At 42.1% G+C, this 25,006-nt stretch overlaps 1 long non-coding RNA gene across 21 annotated transcripts in view; it reads right to left on the reverse strand.

Moving 5' to 3' along the window:
* The window catches only part of LOC144297850 (uncharacterized), a 50,851-nt gene that overhangs the window by 11,146 nt on the left and 14,699 nt on the right, over positions 1–25,006 (reverse strand). For 4 of the 21 annotated variants that reach the window (XR_013364714.1, XR_013364721.1, XR_013364724.1 and 1 more), the window contains exons 4-5: positions 16,951–17,005; positions 12,558–12,648 (exon numbers count right to left, since the gene is read on the reverse strand). This is a non-coding gene — a long non-coding RNA (uncharacterized LOC144297850). Of the gene's footprint in view, positions 1–3,367; positions 3,641–7,292; positions 7,308–10,105; positions 10,313–11,217; positions 11,233–12,557; positions 12,649–16,950; positions 17,006–18,074; positions 18,185–24,445; positions 24,611–25,006 lie in introns of those variants that run through there. The other 17 variants (XR_013364736.1, XR_013364717.1, XR_013364737.1 and 14 more) reach the window with 14 other exon arrangements.

A 25,006-nucleotide genomic window follows, 5' to 3' on the forward strand; every position in this document is an offset into this window, starting at 1 on the left:
TCCTTCTCCGACTGACTTACTTCACTCAGCATAATACCCTCCAGTTCCATCCACGTTGAAGCAAATGGTGGGTATTTGTCATTTCTAATAGCTGAGTAATATTCCATTGTATACATAAACCACATCTTCTTTATCCATTCATCTTTCGTTGGACACCGAGGCTCCTTCCACAGTTTGGCTATCGTGGCCATTGCTGCTAGAAACATCGGGGTGCAGGTGTCCCGGCGTTTCATTGCATTTGTATCTTTGGGGTAAATCCCCAACAGTGCAATTGCTGGGTCGTAGGGCAGGTATATTTTTAACTGTTTGAGGAACCTCCACACAGTTTTCCAGAGTGGCTGCACCAGTTCACATCCCCACCAACAGTGTAAGAGGGTTCCCTTTTCTCCGCATCCTCTCCAACATTTGTTGTTTCCTGCCTTGTTAATTTTCCCCATTCTCACTGGTGTGAGGTGGTATCTCATTGTAGTTTTGATTTGTATTTCCCTGATGGCAAGTGATGCAGAGCATTTTCTCATATGCATGTTGGCCATGTCTATGTCTTCCTCTGTGAGATTTCTGTTCATGTCTTTTGCCCATTTCATGATTGGATTGTTTGTTTCTTTGGTGTTGAGTTTAATAAGTTCTTTATAGATCTTGGAAACTAGCCCTTTATCTGATATGTCATTTGCAAATATCTTCTCCCATTCTGTAGGTTGTCTTTGAGTTTTGTTGACTGTATCCTTTGCTGTGCAAAAGCTTCTTATCTTGATGAAGTCCCAATAGTTCATTTTTGCTTTTGTTTCTTTTGCCTTCATAGATGTATCTTGCAAGAAGTTACTATGGCCGAGTTCAAAAAGGGTGTTGCCTGTGTTCTTCTCTAGGATTTTGATGGAATCTTGTCTCACATTTAGATCTTTCATCCATTTTGAGTTTATCTTTGTGTATGGTGAAAGAGAGTGGTCTAGTTTCATTCTTCTGCATGTGTATGTCCAATTTTCCCAGCACCATTTATTGAAGAGACTGTCTTTCTTCCAATGGATAGTCTTTCCTCCTTTATCAAATATTAGTTGCCCATAAAGTTCAGGGTCCACTTCTGGATTCTCTATTCTGTTCCACTGATCTATGTGTCTGTTTTTGTGCCAGTACCACACTGTCTTGATGACCACAGCTTTGTAGTACAACCTGAAATCTGGCATTGTGATGCCCCCAGATATGGTTTTCTTTTTTAAAATTCCCCTGGCTATTCGGGGTCTTTTCTGATTCCACACAAATCTTAAAATAATTTGTTCTAACTCTCTGAAGAAAGTCCATGGTATTTTGATAGGGATTGCATTAAACGTGTATATTGCCCTGGGTAACATTGACATTTTCACAATATTAATTCTGCCAATCCATGAGCATGGAATATTTTTCCATCTCTTTGTGTCTTCCTCAATTTCTTTCAGAAGTGTTCTATAGTTTTGAGGGTATAGATCCTTTACATCTTTGGTGAGGTTTATTCCTAGGTATCTTATGCTTTTGGGTGCAATTGTAAATGGGATTGACTCCTTAATTTCTCTTTCTTCAGTCTCATTGTTAGTATATAGAAATGCCACTGACTTCTGGGCATTGATTTTGTATCCTGCCACACTACCGAATTGCTGTATGAGTTCTAGCAATCTTGGGGTGGAGACTTTTGGGTTTTCTATGTAGAGTATCATGTCATCGGCGAAGAGGGAGAGTTTGACTTCTTCTTTGCCAATTTGAATGCCTTTAATGTCTTTTTGTTGTCTGATTGCTGAGGCTAGGACCTCCAGTACTATGTTGAACAGCAGTGGTGAGAGTGGACATCCCTGTCTTGTTCCTGATCTTAGGGGAAAGGCTCCCAGTGCTTCCCCATTGAGAATGATATTTGCTGTGGGCTTTTCATAGATGGCTTTTAAGATGTCGAGGAATGTTCCCTCTATCCCTACACTCTGAAGAGTTTTGATCAGGAATGGATGCTGTATTTTGTCAAATGCTTTCTCTGCATCTAATGAGAGGATCATATGGTTCTTGGTTTTTCTCTTGCTGATATGATGAATCACATTGATTGTTTTACGGGTGTTGAACCAGCCTTGTGTCCCAGGGATAAATCCTACTTGGTCATGGTGAATAATTTTCTTAATGTACTGTTGGATCCTATTGGCCAGTATCTTGTTGAGAATTTTTGCATCCATGTTCATCAGGGATATTGGTCTGTAATTCTCCTTTTTGGCGGGGTCTTTGTCTGGCTTTGGAATTAAGGTGATGCTGGCTTCATAGAACGAATTTGGAAGTACTCCATCTCTTTCTATCTTTCCAAACAGCTTTAGGAGAATAGGTATGATTTCTTCTTTAAACGTTTGATAAAATTCCCCTGGGAAGCCATCTGGCCCTGGACTCTTGTGTCTTGGGAGGTTTTTGATGACTGCTTCAATTTCCTCCCTGGGATTCTTCCAGACTCTTAAGCCAAGGTCTATCCATCCAATCCTCATTCCATGACCTTAGACAGAAGATGAATCATTGAACTGGAATCTCAACCTTATCAAACCAGGATTCTTGACTGAATCTATCCTTCTTCCAATACACATCAAGCTTGAAGTCATCTTCAACATGTGGGTGAAACTAGCATATATGTGTCCATAAAAGTCAAAGGCCTTTGATTGAAGAATTCTTATATTCAGTGGGAATTTATTGACCATAAATTACATGAGCCTCTGAGCCATAAGTTAGGGCTAAAGAAAGAAAGGCCATGATCCCTGACCTCCCAGAGCTCAAAGTCCAGCAGAAAAATGCATATAAATTTCCAGAATCCCACGGAGTGCAAACTATCCACTCAATAAGTAACTAGTATTAAAAGTATTTCATTGATCAAAAGGCCAAGTCCTTTGAATTCAGTGGGAGCCACTTGTAGATTGGCTTTCCTGAAGAGTGTATATTCCTATGGGGAAAAAAAAATAACAGAATTGCAGGGAATTCTTTTGATGGCCTTGTGTTGAATTCAAATATTGCTTCTGGGAAATCAAATAATAAGGTGAAAAACAAGAGGATAAGTTGAAAAACTAAGAGAACAAGGTGGATTCAACATGTCCAGGAAAACAAAGACCTAGCATTTGTGTGCAACTAATTATTGGGAGATCATGAGGTTAGTCAGAACCACCACAAATACCACTGTGTGTATTTGACCCCTAGAACTCAGTGCATAAGGTTTGCCGAACATCCACTTTGAGCATGACCCTGAAAGTGCTGACAGCTGCACAACCAATGGGCCCCTGAAGTCAGTTTGTAAGAAATGGCATCCCATCACCTCTATAAGGCCACCCTGCAATTTAAAAACATCCCAGTGTGATTTAGGTTAAAAACAAAGGTTAAAAACAAAGAACCCTTTTTGAAAGCAAATCTTCAGCCCTCTATCAGCTGGGAGAGGATCTCTGAAATTTGAACCCCCTAATTTCAGGAGCTTAACACAATGGAAGTTTCTTTCTCGTTCACATAATGCTTCAGGAGAGGCAGCCTTCCTCGTGGTGATTCTGAGACTAGTCTCCTTTCAGCCTGTGGTTTCACCATCCTTTAGAACCTGACGTTCTCTCCTGATGCTTCTGCTTCCAGCTGGCCAGTGGGAGGAAGGAGAGAGTGTGGCAGATCCAATGGGAGGTTTCTGTGGACCAGACCCAAAAAAGCATATATCACTTCCACCATTTTTCACTGACCAGAAGTCACAACCAAACTGAACTCAAGTGACTGAGACACGAGGTCTAGCTACTTGCCAGAGGAAAGGGAAACTGAGTCAGTGAAAAACTCACTAGTGTCTGCGAGACGTCCCTAATGTCTTTGGTGTGGCTTTCCTAAGAGAAGAAAATGCATCTGCATATTAAAATCATAGCAGGATAAATTCATTTATTAAGTACGTGCCATTAGAAATTACCTTAATCTTTAAGGATCTTCATGAATTTGACCTTCAAGCCAATAAGCCAACCAATAAAAACAGATCAGGAATTATCTTGGCCAAATTATTTTAGCATTGCCTGGTTGACAGCCTAAGACTATTATCAAGTGCTGCTGCTACTAAGCTTTGATTCATGAAACATAACCTTCTTTAAGAAAGATCTTAACTGATCAGACATCAGACAAACAGCTGTTTAGAAGCAGCTAAAGAAAGTACTGATTGGAATCATTTCCAAGATGGATTGTTAGGGTTTTTTGTTTCTGTTTTTGTTTTTGTTTTTTTGGCCCCTCTGCTTCCACCACCTGCCAGCCCAGCGGGAGTGGGAGCCGGAGCCCACCTGAGACTTAGGCTCCTCTTCCAAGCTGGTTGTTGGCAGAATCTGATTCTTGCTGACCCTCGGCTCCCATGGACCACCCTCAATCCCAGCAACATGGTTCCCCCGCACATGACAGCCCTTGCTTCAAGGCCAGCAGGAACACCTCCCTTTGGTCCACTATGGTGGAGTCCGAGGTAAGGGGAATTACCTAATGATGGGAAGGACATCCCATCATCTTCGCCATTGACCACGCGTAAGGAGAGGATTACTTGGGACCTCCCACACTACTGGTTGCTTTTAACAACATATGCAAAATACACATAAAATATATCTGCATGAATACAGGAGGAACTACAACCCGGCTTGTCTCAGGAAAGCAAAACTTAAAGCCTGGGAATAGAGGAGAATGTCTCTGTTGTCTTTTATTATTCCTGTTTGAATAATTGTATCATATTCAGACTTCCCTGTTCACATGAAGTAACCATGTAGGCTAAGAATAGCTGGTTCGGTGCTTCTCTAGAGAAGGAGAACCATCCTCTCAGGAACCCACAGCATGGCATCCATCTGTCCCATGGCAGATGTTGCAGGAGTGGAGGCACATGGCCAGAGCCTCTCCCAGCAGCCTCCTGCCTGAGCCTGTTAGCACCAGTCCTGAATGACAACAAAGGAAGCCCTAAAACTGTCAAGGGCTCCTCTCCGGGAAGGTCCTAAGTGCTCCTGGCTGGAGCCTTAAATACAAACCAAAGTAGCAAAATTAGCGACAACGTCTTATGTGCCCATATGCCTTAGCTCACTAAAGCTGGCCGAAAGATGCCATAGTGATCAGGTGCCTTGTTTTAAAGAGACTGTCTTCCTAGATGCAAATCTTCCAAATTTTTTTTAGCATTGTTTTTTCAAATTTTAAGTCCTTCCCGTGTGGAGTATTCAATCCAACTAAGTTTGCACCTAGGACATGTATCTTGTTGACTACTTAGCTAATTTATTTGGTTTTCACATCTGGCTTTATAGTGATCGTGCCAGCGGTAAAGTTAGCAAGAACACTCCCAGGTAGCATAGTGCTACACAGTAGTTTCTTCCTGTGATTCCAAGATAGCCTGTGAAGTAGGAGTGCAGTTTTTCCTACTTTGTAAACCTAATCACGCATGAGAAAGAGAAATTTTTAATAACTTCAACCTAAAATACCTATATACTTGTTCAATTCAGTAAATTAGCATCCCATAGAAGGACTCCAACGTCAGCATCTCTCATGGGGATGTGTCTGAGACAGCCATGTGTCTGAGATAGTCAGGAAGCACCTGCAGGAATGCTGTTGGCCTCCAACAAAGATTATCCATCCAGCAGAAATCCACACTGTGTTTGCTTTTCTCCTAGACACTAATGTGAGCGAGAGCTAGTAACTGGCTGTGAATTAAGGCAACATCAAGAAAGCATGAGGAAATAAACCAAGGAGAGGAAGGGAGTCGATAAAAGGCATTTATTCACAAGCAGGTTTCTACAGCGAGCAATGGAGGCTCCATTCCTCTGGGGTCCCCCGGGGACAGTGTAGAAAACATCGGAGCGCTCTGCCCATGGGTGTGGGAGCTGGCATTTCTCTACCAACATCTCTGAGTCATTATTTGAAGATTTCCTCCTAGTATATCTGACCTGCCCCACACTACGGGCCAGAAAATGCCCCAGCAAAGAGGAACGGGTGCCTGCAGATTGAAGGGATGTGCTGGATGTGTGAGTGGTGGGGAGCACTGAGGGGATACAGGGGATCCATAGCCTTGTGTGCAGCACCCTGTGGCTACAGATTAAAAACTAAAATTCAAAAAATAAAAAAATAAAAAAATAAAAATAAAAACTAAAATTCTCCACTCTGGCTAAAACTCAACCCCATGCTTTTTTGTTTGTTTGCTTTTAAATTAATAGACTACTTTTTAAGGGAAGTTTTGCAGAAGGGTTTACAGAATCTTTATGGCAAGTTTATAGAAAACCTGATGAGAAAGCACAGAGTTCCTGATAGTCCCTGCCCACAGAATCTCCTAGTATTAGTATTATTATCAATGTGGTTTATTTGATATCATTGATCCAATATTGATACATTATTAACTAAAGTCTGAGGTTTATATTAAGGTTCATTCTTTGTGTTCTACATTCTGTATGTATGATGGTATATGTTCTTGATGGTATATGTTCATCATCACTGTATCATACAGAATTCCCAAAGCTTTTTAAAAACTGCTATTTTTAGCTATTCTCCCAGGAAGACCCTCTTCCCATGTAAATTTGAGAACCTTGTACAAATCCAATTTTGATTGGCTAAAGAAGCAGCAATTCTCCTGAAGCAGTTATTTTGGCTGAAGAAGATGAAACTACCCTTAATTCTTTCAGAATTCCCAGGATGTACCCACTTCACACCTTTCTAGAAAAGGGTCTGTTACTGACTGAATTATGTCCCTGTCCCAAATTCATATGTTGAAACTCTGACTCTAAATGAGATTTGAAATGGGGCATTTGAGGAGATAATTAATGCTGAATAAGGTCATAAGGGTGGGGCCCGGACCTAATAGGACTGATGTCCTTAGAAGAAGAGGAGGGGACACCAAAAATCTCCATCTTTCTCCTCGCACTGACAGAGGAAAGGCTGTGTGAGGACACAGTGAAGAGGTGGCTGCCTACAGGCCAAGGAGAAAGACCTCACCAGAAACCAACCCTTGTGACATCCTGATCTTGGACCATCCAGCCTCCAAAACTGTGAGAAAATTGATTTTTTGTTGTTTAAGCCACCTCAGTGGGTAGTACCGTGTTATGGCACAGCAGCCCTGGCTGGCTGAAGGAGGATCTCCTTGGGGAAAAAAAAACAACAACAACAACAAAAAAAACAAGAGTCCTAGCAAAAACATTTTGTTCTTCTCTTTGAATCAGGAAGAGACTCTAAGGGGCCCCATGTGAAGCCTGTAGCAGGGGTTTCCGAGGCTGACACAGTGACTCCGAGGAGCAGAATGTACACCAGCTCCGGCCTGCACCAGAGGTGAGGGGGGTTGGTGGTCCCCAGGCTCTTTTTTCTGCAGCCTGCCAGTCCTGCAGAGGGACACATCAAGCATGCTGTCAAGACAAATCCCTAGCTCCTCAGTAAATCACAGAATAAGGCTGTCAGTCATCCTGACTGCATGCCATGTGGCCCTAAAAATATAGCATCCATGAAATGTCACTGTGTCACTACCCGATGACACCCACCGTGCCCCCCTGCCAAGTCCTTATCCCCTCTCTGGCACCTCCACCACCAACATTACTCTGGTCTCAGTCCTGGCTGCACTATGCCATTCTTTTCAAGGAAGATTATCTCTTAACCTTGATCATGAGAAACAATGTTGAGTTACCAGTGGTCATCTGTGTGGATACCTCCCCACTGAAGCACCTCGCATGTTGGATATTGCCCCACAGAGAGCACATCCTTTTTCCTTTCTCCAATCGTCACTCCAGACAGGTTCTTTATGAAACTAAGAACCCATTTTGCCAACTCCCATCATGAATCCCATGGGCAAGCCCAATGTGCCAACTGGCGCACCATTTTTAAAGCCATAAAGACATTTCCCAGGGGAACCGCAGTGTGCTGTTTGGGTTGGCAGCAGCATTGCTGACTATTCCAGCGGTAAAATACATTTAGCCCGAGGTGAACTTCTTGGAAGAAGGTGTCGGGTTTGTTTACTCCAAGCAGTAGATGGGAGATAAATCAGTGCTACCCAAGCTGAATGCTGGACTCCTCCAGCAGGTTCAGAGATGGCACTTACAAGAAGCTGAAAACGCATCCCGCCCAGACAATTCTTGATTTATTGTGTCCTTTCCCTGAGTCTTAATAAGTCATTAAGTTTCTTCGAATCAAACCAGTCTCCTCATTATGAGGCTCCTAGAAAACCAGCTTCCTATTGCTCTGAGACCTGTGGATAATGGCCTCGATACATGGAAGTTTGAATACACATTGATAAAAATCAGATCTTCTGCATGAGATGGATATTAAAAAGACCAAACTTTTATGATTTTTGAATGCTAAGCTGCGTCCACAGGGCTGAGGTGACCTTGTGTTTGGGGTCCAGAGGAGAAGGAAGGCAGGGCGGACACCCTCCCATTGCACAGTTAATAACTTGCCCGCTGCGGAGGCCTGGGGCCGCTGTGGTGTTTGGTGCACACCTCTGAGAGCGGCCTGGTCCGTCCCAGGCAGCCGGCCTTCCTGAGCTTCACGGGAGGCCCAACCAGACCAACGTTCCTTTCACTTTCCCTCCTGACACCAAGTTAATCTAAATTCAAGAACAAAAGTATTCATATTTGTCCTTGGATGTCAGGGATTACCAGCATTGAAGGGGGTTTCTATGATCTGCTTGTCACTTTCTTTCCTCCTTAATCTCTTTCTCTTGCTCAATAGCCTCTCTTACTTTCTCTCCTACTGAAGATACAAGAGAGTTTTAAAAAAAAAAAAGAGTCTCTTGCTCTCGCTCTCCCCCCCCACCCCCCGCTGCTTCCCTTTCTAAAAAATTTGAGAAGTTAAAAGGCCAGCTCAGTCTGACCACCTGGGCAGACGAGAGGCCCTGTCGCCGGGCACCCTGCCAGCAGCCAGCTGTGACATTGTGCCCTGCCAGCTGTGCGAGGGCCCTGCTCCAGGGATTTTCCTGGCTCTACTGGTAGCCACCTCCTGCCCAGCCAGTGGCCCATTCCTATTGTCCTCTACTTCCGTTATTTAATGCTGTTTTGCAAATTACTAAAGCACTAGAAGTCTGTTAATCACAGTTCACGTCCCTTGTGAGGCCACACAGGAGAGGCAGAGCTGGGTGGGGAGACCCACTGGCAAGAGCGGATGTCTTGGTGGTGGCCCCTTCATACCCCTAACGAGATCATTACCACTAACTAAATACAAGCCCGGCCTTGTGACCCTCTAGGGAGTCGGGGGCCCTGCACGGGGCATCAGTATTGTCCCAAACCCCCACTCTGCTGCCTTCCTGTTCTGGAAGCTAACCATGTGATCAAAAGGTCTCTAAGCCCTGCTCTGGTTCCCAGAGCGCCTGAGTCTCAGGCACCTGAGTGACACCCCCCATGGGCGCTGCCCTCAGCCCTGCCCCAGGGTGGTCAGGAACTGATTGGCCTGGCACCGCTCTTACTGGACCACCCAGGAAGCCTTTCACAGTGCCCATAGAGTCTGGAGACGTGTCCAGGTGACCTTCAGTCCCAAGTCTGGGCCCAATGTGGCCTAGATGGTAAAGTCCAGGAGGTGAGCCAGGAGTGAGGACTTTGCTGTTCATAAACAATGGGCATCTTTGAGAAGATTGTCATGAGTCTCCTTGGCATAATTTGTTTTTTTATCCAGATCTCCATGTGCCTAAACCGAGAGTGAATGTTTTCCTTCCCTGGAGATGTGAAGATGGCCACTTGTACCCACTCTCGTAAGTAAAGGTAGAGTGTGCACGAGCACACATGTGTGAGTGTGTGCAAGTGTGGATGTGTATAAGCACATGAGTGTGAATGTAAGTCTATGTATATGTATGATTGTGTATAAGCATGGGAGCAGGTGTGAGTGCATATATGAATGTGCGTGTATGTGAGTGTAAGTGTGTGAGCATGTGTGGCTGTGTATGAGTGTGGGAGGGTGTACATGTGTGTATGAGCATGCGTGTGTGAGTGTACATGTATGAGCATGTGAGCGTGCCTGAGTATGAACATACACCTGTGTGTATGAGTGTATGAGAACATGTAGGCATGTGTACAGGTGTGAGTGTGTGTGAGCATATAAGAGAGCGTATGTATGACATGCATCTGAGTGTGTGTGTGTGTGTGTGTGTGTGTGTGTGTGTGAAATAGGGAAAGGTTCGCCAGGGTTGTTTGCTGCCTACCTGCTTGGTGAGAATAGCCCTGGTGTGATGAGTAGAAGATTTCTTATAGAAGGAAAGAGCTGGTGATCAATTATTTCTCTTTCCCTCTCTCCTTCCTTCTCAAAAGGAGAGGTGAAATGCTGCATCTAAACGCCATTGAGCTGGAACAGTAATAACTTGAGAAAACTGTATAACCAAGAGAAAAAAACAAAAGGCAGGCCCATAGATCTAAAAAAAGCACAAAAATGCAGATGGAGCTTAGTGGCCCTTCTCATGAATGACTCCACAACAGATGTGGTATTTAGACCCAGACTGGTCACAAGATTCTGGGATTAGGTTTTATTTATAGCAAATTATTGAAAATACTCTTGAAAAAGTTAACGATATACAGGTATCTGTTTTATGTTTTTCTTTTCTTTTTCCTATTTCAAAGAGGTGTCACCAAACTCACAGGTGTCCGTGGACATTGCTTGCACGTGGACAGGCTTCTTCCTTCACTAAAGCACAACGCTGTTTGGGGTCCTGTTCGTTCATCCCTCCACAGACCCTATCCCTAGCAGCTAACTTCCCCAGAAGCAGGACTGGGAACTCTTTGTAGGGATCGGAATTCAGAACCTTTCACACAAACAGTTCGCATGGTTGCAGAGAGCAAACCGTTTTCGGTTATCTTGCTATCCTGGGTATGTCCATGCTCCCTACCGATGAAAAAACCTCCCAAACAAATCTAACTTATTTCATGATGCAAGATGGGTCAGAAGTCTACAAACAGGAAAGTGCTGAATATCTGTCTCCTAGGGACTGCACAGAGCCCCACGCTGGCATCCTTGGCTCCAGGAGGGGGAATCTGAAGCATCCCTCTCAGGGCTCATCTGAGATGGTCTTGTGTGTGTCTCTCTTTCCCCATCTCTCCAGGAACAGGACTCAGCAGGACTCACGATGCCCCCAGGGGGCTAGGGGCTGGGGCTGGTTAAGCGATGGCTGCCTGAGCTTTGCTGCCCTCCTTGTACAAGTGAGCATCTAATTGGACCTAAGTGATGCGCAGATGGTGGCATGGTCTCCCGACCTCTCCTCAGCCCTCTTGTGAATTTGTAGTCCCACATAGGATGTGTTGATTCCGCCCCTTCTGAGCATCTCCTTGCTGACACTGGCTTTGATCAGAGGAGGGAGAAGGTGAGCTCCTGCAGAAAATTACTCTGTAGTTTGATTGTCCTGGACCAGACTGTGCCGAGAGGACAGTAAAGGTCTGGGCCTTCCCACTCAAAGCATGGGTTGGTGGTTAGCAAAACTCCTGTGCCCGTGACCAAAAGGAAGATTACCCAGAGCTGCTCATATATTAACCTTCACAGTGCGCCAGCCAAGCAGCACCATTTTCGTTTGGATGATGGAACTGGACAGAACCTAAACCCTTCCTTGTGGGAAGTGAAATAAGAGAGTTTTGCTCTCATAGGTTTCGACAGAGCGTTGATGGCATCGTGAACCAATGAACTGGGTCTTGTGGCCTGTGCCTCCCCACTTTGCTGTGTGAGGTTGCAGGAAGCATCTTTGGGTAGAATGCCACATATGCTTTAAGTAACTATTTAATATATAAATATTAGAGTTCATCAATCAAAAGTAGCTTATCCCACCTATGACTTAGCAAAGCAGCATGCTCTTCACAGAGCGATGGCATTTTTAAAACATTAAGCGTGCTTCCTCTCCTTGCCTGACAACCTCCAAGGAAATAGCTAAACCAGAACAGATAAGGAAAAGAGTAAAGGTTTTTCATTAAATCCTTTTCAAGTTTTATCTTGGGCATAGGAATTTTCATGAAGTAGAAACACAATTTTCAGGTTCAGGGAACTGGAATATAATTTTGGTCAGTCTTTTAAGGAATATAGCTTTATCTGAGTGGGTTTATTATTTTATAATGTACACCTACTTAATCTCATGCCAGGCTCCTCTTTGTTCATTTCGCTGTGACCACTCCAAGGCTGATCCCACCCCAGGGCCTTTGCATTTGCTGTTCCCTCTACCTGCTTCTCTTTTCCACAGATCACTACTCAGGTCTCAGCTCACATGCCTTCTACTTGAAAAAGACTTTTGACTCTCATAGCACAAGTAGCTCCTAGCCCCATTCTATTGTCTTGGAGGCATTTCCTTCTTAAAATTTGTCTCATCTGAATGTTTTCCTGTACATTGTCCATCTCTATTAAGGCCTCATCCCTTATTCTCTTGAAACAAAAATGCCTGGCACATAGTAGATACTCGATAAATATTTGTTGGGAGAATTCTACTTGGAAGATAAGGAAAAGCCACTTGACATTTTTGTTTGCAACTCACTTGGTTCTCTTTTGAAATTATATTTTATGGTGACATCAAGCAAACTAGACCACTGGATTTGTTCCATGGAGTCTGTGCACACACACACACACACACACACACATAACATATATGTAATATATATGTGTGTATATAAAATCTTAATATCACTTACCTTTAGTAACCAAATGTCTGCTGTGATCTTTACTCTCATGCTTATTATCTATAAAACTGAATCCACTTCAAATTGCTCCTACATTAAGAACCTGTAAAAACATGGGCTGTAAGAGCTTTGAAGGATCATTTCAAAAATCCATTCTACCAAGTTTTTCCTCCCCTCCTCCAGAGCTCTTTTTGCACCAAAGTACCATCTCCCGTGCTAAAGTAGGCTTGTAGGGAAATAAAGCACTTGAGGCCATCACAGATCGGACCAACCGATTCCCCCTTCACTATGGCTGGGTTATCCACTTGAAAGACAGTCACATTTACTCGTTCCTGTTTATATTTCATTTTAGAGTTTTTTCCACATTGTTCTTTATTTACTTCTTTTTCCTGAGTATGAAAAAATTAACATAGCTTAAAAGTCAGACTCATACTGCAAGGTATCCTAAGACAAGTGGCATTTCTGGCTCCTGCTCTATCCCATTCCCACCCCCTCCACCTCATTCTTACCCCACCGTCTCCTTCACCCTGTTCCAACCCATTCCCTGTAGATGTAATTAGTCCTGTCAGTTTCTGGTTTATCATCCCTGTATTTCTTTCTGCAAAAGAATTGAAAATAAATGCATATTTTTTTCCCACTCTTCCTTACGTGAAAGGAGGCCGACTATAGATACTCTTTGGTCCTTTACTTCCTTCACTAACTGGCATATCTTGGAAATCACTGCATAGCAGTTCACAGTAAGCTTTCTCACTATTTTTTACAGCTGCCTAGCATTGTGTTCTGTAGATGGACCACAGTTCATGCAAATACTCTCCTATGATTAGGCTAGTAGGCAGTTCTCAGTATTTTGCGATTATGAACAATGCTGCAAAGGATAGCCTTATGTCTGTGTGTTTTTGCATTGTTAAAGGTGTGTGATTTCATAGAGCTGGTACTGCTAGGTCGCTGGCAAGTGCCTGCACAATGTGTCGGCTATTGCTAAGTTCCCCTGCTCCAGAGCGGTAGCAGTTTGGGTTCTCACCAGCACATATGAGAGTATCTACTTGCCCCACAACCTCATTAACAGTGTGTTGTGGAGCTTTGGGATGTTTTCCAATCTCACAGGTAAGAAATGCTGTCAGTGTAATTTTAACTAGTGTTTTTCTCAATATGAATAAAGTTGAACATCTTATATTTAAGGATCATCTTACATCCTCTTGTGAAATTGTCTGTTCATGTCTTTTACCTATGTTTCTATTCAATGCTGGTCTTTTTCCTTCAAGTATTAAGAAGTGTCTCTATATTAGAGATACCAATCCTGAGTCTGTAATACATGTTGCAATCACTTTCCTGGGGTTGGCACTTATCTTTTGGCTTTTATTACAATGTATTCTGTGAGGCAAACTAAACTTCAAAAGTCTTTTACATAGTCACCGTCATCAATGTGTTCCTCTATTGCCTCTGGATTTGGGGACACAATGAGAGGGTCTTTCCTTGACTGCAGGTCGTATGGGAACTCATGCATTTGCTCCAAATGCTGGCATAGCTTTATTTTTACATTCAGCTCTCAAATCCTTTGGGATAATTATTCCTGCATCTGGCATGAGATATGGATCTCATTTTATTTTTGTCCAAAACTATTCAGTTAATCCCAGCACCCTTGATTAAAAGTCTCATGCTTAAGAAGGGCCTTTGAGAGCAAGGAAAGGAAGAAAAGAAAGGGAAGGAGAGAGTCAGGAAGACAAACCTTAACTCTTTCCTTTGCATGTCCCTCACCCCAAACACATCGCAAATGAGGCATATATCCAGCAAGGGGGTACCTGATTCCCAAGAAGCACCACAGAGCAGCTGTTCCTGCTTAAGCCTGAGCTTATGTCCCAGACCTTGTGGCTAACAGCCAAGTTCATGTGTCCAAGGGAAGGAAGGCTTGGGGTCAGTGGCTCTGAAGTGACAAACCGTTCCCTGAAGACCCCATAGCATATAGCTGGTCACAGCCAGCATTTCTACTTTGTGGGTTCCAGCTTATCACTACAGTTTTAATAAACAATTGGAAGAGTCATAAAACGCACAAGGGCCCTCAGGCTCTGGGCTGGAAGGCCATATGCCAAGAGGCATTGTCTATGAAGAACTCTGTAGCGAGGACCTTTGTTTCTGCAGGCACTGGGTTTCTCTGTCTTTTTGGTGACTCATCTCCATATCTGTCTCTCAACTATTGTGGTTGGGCAAGTCCCCAGAAGTTTTGACAATAGAAGCTTCCTGAGGTATTATGATTTTTGCTTTATTTTGTTACCTAGATTTCCCTACTAGGTCAGAATCCTATTCCAAACTAAACTGTCATCCAGAACTATGACAGTGCTGCAAGTAGCTAACCTTTTCTGAGGACTCACCCTGGCCAGACACTTTGCAGACAGTGCCTCTATTACTTTCCCTCAACCCTGTAAGGATTGCTTAATTATTATACCCATTTTATAGATGGGAAAACTGAGGCTCAGGCATGTTGCATTACTTACTGAGGTCATCCAGGGGATGGTAGAGTATAATTTGAACCCAGCACCCATCTTCATAACTATCATGCTCCAGTGAGCATGATATGGGGCAGAATCAAGACATTTAGAAGTCACTGGTCTCCAATGAGACCAGTTTCTTATAGTCACTGTGTTTAATAAGTGAAACAAACAGAAAAAATCTGATAGCCTTAAGATTCTGAATTTTCCCTTGCTCAGTTCACTACTGGCAAGAAATCAGTGGTGTCCCCTCCAACGTGCACCCCAGCTCTGGGTTTTATGAACAAACCCAGGCCCACCCAGCAGGAGAGTCTGAGAGAAATTGTCAGGTTGAACTGTCCACATGACATCTTCAAAAATTCCTACTATGTTTTCCAAAGGTAATATTATATTAAGTAGAAAAAATTATTTTCTAGTTAGGCCAGGTGCCAGTTATAAATTTAAAATGCAAATGGTGTGAACTAACTACACTTAAAAAATCCTAGGGTATGGCAGACTAATGTTAAATACAAAATGTCCTTCCATCTCTGGCATTCATTTGCCAGTCACATTGTTGGTTAAAAGTAGTCATTTTGAAAGCAGTAATTCATTCTCTACAGTCCTTCCTTAACACAATTTCAGCCTGCAATTTAGATGATAGGAAAATTACAACCTCAGTGCACTATATTATGTGATATAAATGTTATTGCAATTAAGCCTGGTGGGAACACACACACACACACACACACACACACACACACACACACAAAGACCCAAAAGGCCCATGGTTTAGTCTAAGTAACTATTTCCTGTAAACCAGGAGGCTGTTGGGCAAAACCTGGAGTGGAATGGAAGCAGGTAAGAGATGACCTGAGAAGCTCTGAGTTTTACCTTTACTGTCCAGGATAAAAGTGTATTAGACTGACCTGAACACCAAAAAGGTTACCAGCCAGCCAGTCATCAAAGCTAGAACCACAGAGTGATCCAAGATGCCTTTCCCTCATTTTCAAGGCCAACCAGGAACTGTGACTTGAACTTCTAAATGTCTTGATTCTGCCCCCATTCTTTGCACCCCTACAGCCACCTTCTTAGATCAGCCCACCCCATTTTGTTCTAGATTATCGAAGTTGCTCCCTACCAGTCTTCTGTGTCAATGATCTATTTGCTCCTAGTTTATCCTTAACACTGTTATTCAAAAGATGGCTCTCAATCGCAAATCTGTGGAGATTCTCTTCTGGCTCAAAACCCTTGGAAGGCTCCCTGACACTGGTCCATGCCAGAGTATCACTCTTTGTCAGCAGTCTACTCTGTAACTCACCTCCCACCTAAATGTCCACTTGGACATTCCTTGTCATCCGTTATCAGCTGGAGTAAATCTCTCTATCTCTCTCTATCTGTATGCCTTCTGTATCTGCTGCATTGGTTTCTTGCAGTACTTAGTATAATTGTATGTGTTCATGGCTAGACAACTCTTGGGAGCAGGATTATGAGACAATCAGCCCTGTTCCATTTCCGAGTACTCCTGGTCTGTTGAAAAATGAGGGGGGATCCCTAGGTGGCTCAGCGGTTTAGCACCTGCCTTAGGCCCAGGGCATGATCCTGGAGTCCCGGGATCAAGTCCCACATTGGGCTCCCTGCATGGAGCCTGCTTCTCCCTCTACCTGTGTCTCTGCCTCTCTCTCTCTCTCTGTGTCTCTCACGAATAAATAAATAAAATCTTTTTAAAAAAATGAAGGGGGAAAAATCAGGAACTACCAATAAAAGTTCTCAAAATATTTTGGGTGTTGTATGATGAATGTCTTCTATTTAATCTTCTTGGAAGAATTCTGTGATTATGCATACAGCCTTATTTGGACATAACACCAAGAGACTAAATTTAAAGCCTTGTAAATGGCAAGTTTGGCCCAAATGGCTCTCCTGTTGCCTACCCTGATCTCCCATACCTCCCTTGAAGATGGGTCCTATTCTTCATCCTCTGTGTAGGTCCCCTTGCCTGGTCTGGAACATCATAAACAATCAATAAATCAAAAGATGTTTGCTAAATTAAATTTGAAAGAGCACAGATTTCAAACTTTAGGTAAATAAAAAAGAAATAGTTCGATTTATTTTATATGTGCATATTATAATATATAAAATATATAATATAGAATTATATTCTGTAACTTAATATATTTATATATTATGTATCAATACAATAATATATGATAATATATAATTACAGATAATAATATATAATATTGTTGTAATATAGTGTATGTGTTAATCATAGATTTTCTCTCCAAATTAGACAAAGCTAGCTACTATGATAAATTAGTTGAGAGGTGTAAAATAACTTAACGGGTATACAGTTCTTCCCCTATGCACAAAGTCCAAAAAGAATGATCTGATCATCAGGCCTCTGTCTTTCAAGCAGTAATTCTGTGTCCCAGGATCCTTCCATCCCTAAACTCTACTGTCTTCCACATGTGGCTTCTGAAGTTGTCTGCCAACTTTCCCTATAAAAGGGAGATGGCTGTTTACCAGCAGGAGGTTTCCATTCATGTCCCTTTGGCAGAATGCAGTCACATGTGCACACGTCAGTGCAAGAGGTTCTGGGAAATGTAGGAAAGCTGTGTCCAGTGAGATGAGAAGATTGGCTCACTGAGTCAGCCTAAAGGATGTTTTTTTACATAAAGTTTGTGCTGTTATGGCAAAAGGCAATTGCAAATCTTAGCAAAGAAAATAATAAGAGTAAAAACGATGATGTCCTGAGTGTTTACTATAGACTAGGCATTGGTCTCAGATGACATTACCCCCCCCCCCTTTTTTTTTTCTGAATAACCTGCAAGGTGGATAGTATGGTCCCTTTATAGTAGATGAGAAAAACTGAAGCTCAAATTCCTGAGGTCAAGCAGCGGAGCAGGAATTCAAACTTGTGTCTGAGTTCAGAGTCCACGGTTTTTCTTTGTTATTATGCAGTATTTCCTTTCAAAATTGACCTTCAAAATGCATGATAAGGTTCTACATATAATGAAGTGAATTTCAGAGAGCATTATTAACAAGGAAAGGAACTTTGGGAGATACTCACTTAACCTCTTTACAGCGAGAAAATGGCAGTTCAGAGAAGATCTGATCCGTGGTACAGTCACAACTGGCATCCATGGTCCTGACTCCCAGGCTTTCAAACCACTGACTTGTCTCAAAAAGTCATGAAATCAATACAACAATAATTGAATTGTTTGAAACAGCAGGTACATATGTCTCTGCTAGACACTAAACAGGTTGCCTTTTGTTCTTTGGTGGATCTTAATATAAACAACCTTCAAGAAACCTCTGGCATGGCCAAGAGAATATGATGTGGAATGATCTCAAATTCTTGGGCTCCCTTATTACATGTTTATTTAACAAGCGGAGACTCAGAACCTCTGCTTTCCAACATGGCAATGACCTTGGATTTCCTTGCTTCGGCTGGGACGAGATTGATCTTAACCTACCAAGGGAACAGAGTGGCTTGATTCACTGGGACTCCCCCAATTTTCTGTTCTTGGGGAGCAGGGACCAGGAATTTTCCATACTTTCTACTTCTTACCACTCACCATCCACGCTCCATCACAACACCGGATATGAGATGTTTATGCATGTAAGTGAATTTGAGAGGAGGAGATAGAAATGCCAGGGGCATACTCCAAGGAAATCAGAGCTTCCTGCATAAATAAGAAAGTCTCTAAATTTGCTCAGTGTCTCCATACTCAAATATATACATTTCTTATTCTTCTCATACAGATAGAATGGTTTCTTCTTACCTTAGTTTGCCTGTAATGTAGTCATATCTGGTTTATAGCATTTCCAAAACTAATAGCTAATTTTATTTATCTTTTTCTACCTCCAACCTGTCTTTGAGCTTTTTTACTTTTTCAGCCTGATTTATAAAGGAACAAATCTTTATTGTGGCCATATGTGAAAGTTCAATACATTTCACTCCATATCCCATATGTTATATAAATATAACATATTTGAATGGTAAAGTAGCAAAAAGAAAAAAAATATTGGCATTGGACAGGATTTTATTCCATCTTTGTTTCCAGGCTTATTCTCTTCCTCTAACCCAAGAGCCATTTTTTTGAAAGACTTTATTTATTTATTTATGAGACAGAGAGAGAGAGAGAGAGAGAGCGGCAGAGACACAGGCAGAGGGAGAAGCAGGCTCCATGCAGGGAGCCCGACGTGGGACTTGATCCCAGGTCTCCAGGATCACGCCCTGGGCTGAAGGCGGCGCTAAGCCACTGAGCCACCCGGGCTGCCCCCAAGAGCCATTTTTGACGTGACTCAGAGTTAAGATTTCTAAAGCTGTAAGCAATGTTATTAATTCGGAAAATGAGTCCTGACTTAACCAGTTTTCAATTAGTCCACAGGAGCTGAGCTATTTTGGAATCTGTTCCGACTTACAAACCTTTCATTGCAAACAGGCACAGCACACTGCTAAAATGACAACCAGCTGAGGTGTTTTAGTTCACTAGGAAATGTTTTGAGTGAATGTGTGGTGTAAAAAGTCTCAATTTTTGATAAATGGATGTGCCTTCCTGAGATTTTAATTCCATGTTTAATTGGGCACAAAATTCAGGCTCTCAGATTTAGCATGGGTGCTGGCCAGAATAATCAAAACAGCAGTAGAATAAAAGGAGTGGCATGGGACTGCCAACTTTGATCCCACAGCACCAAGAAAGCCCTCAAGTGAAGTCTATGGTTTTATTTTTTATTTATTTATTTATTTATTTATTTATTTATTTATTTATTTATTTATTTTGAAGTCTATGGTTTTAAAGTGTATTTCTAATGACTGGAGAATGGTGAGAAATTGCCTTGTTTGGGCAAAGTGCCTTGCTGAAATGGAAGAATGTTAAATAGCAAACAAGGAATTTTCTGACTCCAGTTGTTGAGAAAGTGGCTATATTCCAGGCCACCAAAGCCAGTTAGTCGTGCACTCCCCGCCTGACCCAAGTAGCAAAAGTGCCCGTGGCAGCCTCTCCTCCCTCCTTTTTCTGAGAGATACCACGACAGGGAGACGAACACCAGCTAAAACTCTCATGCACCATACTACTTCTTTTTGATTAAATAAATGGAAATGCTATTTTGAAAATATTCCCCATCGTGGTTTGAATACATGATCTTTAAAAAACGATTTATCATAAACCAATACTCAGTAACAATTTCCATAGAGAAACCTAAAATGACTCATTTTCCATTTTATTAATTCCTGTTTTGATCATAATTTTATCCTCCTTGCTATTCTCCCCCTGAAAGGTAAGTCATTCTTATTTCCTCCATTTCCTAATAACTGCATCGAAGATTAAAGATTTTCTTTTCAGTATAACTTTGGCTCTGTTCCATCTATTGTGACCTACACTGTTTTTATTACTTGGGTCTAATGAATCTCTCTCTATTCTTATAATAGTGATTACTATTACGTGAATCTTTCCTTTTTAAGCTGTGATTTTTTCAGATGGATGTTTTTTAGTTTTTCAAAAAGTTGAAGGGGTTTTGGCTGTGTTTTTAGTATTAATTTCGAATTGAGGTTTATTTTAGAGAATGGGCTTCTAATCTATCGATTCTTTGAGGTTTGTTGAGAATTTCTTCATTTAAATATTCTATGTTTCAAAAAAGGAAACATATTCTCTACCTGCTTGAGACATCTGTGTCCATCACTCAGAGCTTATTTGTGTGGTTTATTTGTGTTCTGAGCAATTTTCAGGTTGTTTTACTCTTTCTGCTTCTAGGAGTCAGGTTACAATTCCTCGTTGTGTAGATTTATCTTCATGCTTCTTGGCCACCCTTTGCTTTTTATATTTCAAGGTGAAATTATTAGGTTCATGAATGTGTGGATGTTTCCTTTTTAAAAACCTGCCATGTGTGTCTTTTCCCATATTAACACTTTTTAACCTAAATCCTACTTTTGTCTGCTATGAATGCAGCTACCAGATTTCTTCGGTTTATTGCCTACCTGGGGTATCTTTCCCAGCCCTTTATTTGCAACCCTTCGGTGTAATTATGGAGTAATATGTAAGTCCTCTTTAGCTTATTTTGTTTTTCAAAAAACACAAAGAGCTTTAAGACCCTTCAGGAATAAATCTAGCCCAAGGTTCAGAGATAGAGGAAACTGTCCTCAGAATGAGGTTCTTCAAATACTTTCAACAACTTGAAAATCTATAGGAATTAGAGAAACAAAATTAGTCCCTTCTTTATTTGCCCATCTGGATTTGGGAGTTTTTGAAAGCTGGAGATGCTGCCTTATTTTCCTTCTTATCTGTCAACGAAGCTTGGAAAACAGCTCTGGGATGCTCAGTCCTAAGGATCATTTCCCCAATACGGAAGGCAATAATGGTGTAACAGCTCTCCACGCCCTTCAGGGAGTGTTATGTTTAGAAGAGAAAACATCCCTAAAAGCATTTGTGAGAGATGACTGAGTGTTTTTATCATCAGTGATAGGGACTTCCCCCCATAAATATGTGGCATTCAATAACACAATCTCCCTTCCCAGCTACATGCACGCGTCCTTCAAAGCCACTCTCCCTCCAACCATGTGACCATTCAGCAGAGAAAAATCAGCCCGTTTACATAACAGCTGTTAGTGCGAGCGTTGACATATTACTTCAGGGCCTTCCGCCTATAATGGGTTTTTCAAATGTGTTGCCATGTTCAGTTGATTAGTTGTGGGTGATCTGAAATGTCAAACTATTAGCCTTGACAACTACTGCCAAGGTTACTATCTTCGGAAAATATCTTTTTAATAATATAACTGTTTGTAAGTGGAAAAGGTGATGCTCAAAATACAAAGTAACAATAAGTGTGGATTACCGAACCACCGATGGCTTCAGTTTTTCATTCTCCTGGGTGATGCATGGTCTGGGGGCTTCTTTTTAATGAGCGAGTGCCACCAGCGCACCCCTGGGTTTCCAGGAGCTGCACAGAGGTGGATTGCAAGATAGGAAACAGAAGGCGGGGAAGAGAGGGAGACGGACACAGACAGAAATGAGAACTTGGCGTTGAAGAGTCCTTCCGGCTCCTGAGAGTCAGGTGTTGGGAAGCTGGGTCTCTAAATCCAGGATTGGTATGGAGGAAGCCTGAAGGTCCGAATTTGCTCATTTCAATCATCAAGACGGCCCCGGCATCAAGAAGCCCGAGGGGACATCGTATCACTCACTGGCACCTAATCCGTTTTGGTCCTCTGTGCTCCCCCATATGCCGTCACCCAAGGGCACCCGGTGTCTCTACCAGTTTCCTCTAATTAGTGACATTCCTACTGATAGTCAACTCTGCCCTGCACCTTCCCTCACACATAAACTGCACTTCATCACCTTCCATTTCTTCTGTCCTGTTCTTATCTACTTGCCTGCATGACAATTATTCTCAGGAAGCAGGCCATGATATGACGTCTTCCACTGCATAGACACTTTCGGGAATGAAAGGGGGGCTGCAACATTACACTGGGATGTCGAGGTGGGCTGGGGCGCCACCAGACATACAGGGATGTATGTATGGTCTCCCAATGAAAGGTCAGCAATGGTACTTTGTATTTGCCCCCTTGGGAAAGATGTTTCCATCATGATCCAGGGCTTCCTGGGAGTTACACGTCAGTCCAGGGATGTCTGTGTGAGGCTGGGAAATGTTGGTCGAACAAACCAACAAACACCTACTTCCTATTATCGGAGCAATATTGATACTGACTCAGCTCAAGTACCAATGCCGAGTACACTTACTCACTGCAAACTGAAGCCCACAACCAGCCCCCACCAGGATGACAGAGGCCAGTGCTGGGACTGACCCACATGATCGAGGTTTCAGCCAAAGGGAAAAAACACGTATCATGCTGTTTTCATGTTAACAAGCACTGAGAAACTGTGATGTTTTCTTTTTCTTGCTTTTCACAACAAAACCAGTTGAACTCTTCCACAGGAATCTAGATTATTCAGGGCGTAAAGTGGGAAGAGAGTTCATGCAGAAAGAGAGGATAAAAGAGGCATTTATAATGCATAAAAATATGAGAAACGGTGCATCTTTTCTGCATTATTTTTTTAGAGCAGTGGCTCTACAACTATAATGCCTTAATCCAAAATCAAATTAATAGTGGAGATTTCAGGCACTGTGTCAGGCTTGTGGGGAAGATACTTGAGCAGGGGCTCATTTTCTGTTGTACCTTAAAGGACCCTGAAGAAGGCTGCCAGCTCTTCAAGGAAGGCTGGAACTGCAAGAAACACTCAAAGACAACTGGTCTTTCAAACCTGTCCCCCACCTCACCTTCCCTCCCCAGAATACCTGCAGGTATAGAAAAGTGACTTTGATACAATTTTTTTTTCCTGTAAGATATATGCAAATTTCAAAATGTGGTTTCTTTAATCATTGCAAAACAAGATGGTGACCAGTTAAAAAATATGAATACAGATTCTGAAACTTGTTACAGATTTCAGTAAAAACAGGTACATGGGTACAATTTGAAGAATATTGACTTACATTGAATGAAATCCAAAGATCACCAAACAAATCACGAGAGTGATAATTTTAAACATGTACTTTTGTTATTCGTTCCTAAAGCAGGGATCTTAACTTAATTTTGTTGAAAATAGTCTCAAAATAATGCTTTAAACGCATGAAATACAGAGAATTATGGAGAGAACCAATATCTTACAATACAGTTACCCAAGTATTAAAATAATAAATGTATGATATGGCATATGCATACTTCTTTATTAGTGCATTAAATTACAGGATCTAGTTATAAATTCCATTACATCCATAATTTTGTGGTAGTGGTGAGCATAAATGCTGGTTTGATATCTCTGCAACAACCACAATGTGATGTGAAAATGTCTGATATCTACTGGTGACAAAGTCACAGACCCTGTTGAAACTATGCTGTTTGTTTTCCACATTCATGATTAAAGAGAATGCTGAATTTCAGTCACAGGATTTTGAAAATAGTGATTTTTTTTTTTTTCTCATTCAAGTTCACAGGTTCTCTGAATTCCAGCCATGGACCTCTTCAAGGACTGATAGACTCCAGATTAAAATCTAATATAGTTCTTGTAAGGCAACATTTACTGTGCTAATGGACTGCCTTTATTTTTATTTTTTTAAAGATTTTATCTATTTATTTTTGAGAGGGAGAGTGAGAAAGAGAGGGAGAAGCAAACTCCACATTGAGCAAGAGCCCCACACGGGGCTTGATCCCAGGACCCCCAGATCATGACCTGAGTCGAAGGCAGACACTTAACCGACTATGCCACCCAGGTGTCCCCTGTGTTTATTTTTAAGGAGGGTTGTTGCACAGCCAAGTGTAAGCCTCCCACTAAGGCCCATGGAGGCCATCCTGGAAACCTGCCCTGCCCAGTCTTCATCCCATGATGGGGCAACATGTCCAGTCACAGATGTTGACAACACTTCTCCACGGCATACCAGTCTCACCAATTGGAAATCTTTGGAAAGTTTAATGACTGCATCATAGCAGTGAAGTAAAACTACATTGGTCACATATATAGTTCCTTCTGGAATGACTCTTGAGCCTGGAAACTGCAAAATTTCCCAACTCTTGATCAAAAGGTCTGATAGAATAGTCTTTTAGCTGCTGAGTTTCTGAAAGAGAAAAAAAATATAGGTATTTTCAAAAAATTCCTTTTACAAAAAAAAAAAAAAATTTTAAGAGGAAGAGGGGTAGAGGGAGAAGGAAAGAGAGAATATCCAAGCAGGCTCCACATCCAGCATGGACACTGGGCTCCATCCCACAATGCTGAGATCATGACCTGAGCCGAAACCAAGAGTTGGATGCCCAACTGACTGGGCCACCCAAGCAGCCCTCAAAAATTTTGTTTTTAATTAATATCGTTAAGGAAACAAATAGAAAGTGGACTATCTTGAAAGTCAATGTCACATGGTGCCAAGTATTTTCAAGGTCAAACAGGTCTGGGTTCAAATTCCAGTCAAATATTTACTTAAAAAGGACCCTGAGTAAGTATGTAATCTCACTGAGCT

This window comes from Canis aureus, chromosome 26 (assembly GCF_053574225.1).
Source record: "Canis aureus isolate CA01 chromosome 26, VMU_Caureus_v.1.0, whole genome shotgun sequence".
NCBI classification, from domain to species: domain Eukaryota; kingdom Metazoa; phylum Chordata; class Mammalia; order Carnivora; family Canidae; genus Canis; species Canis aureus.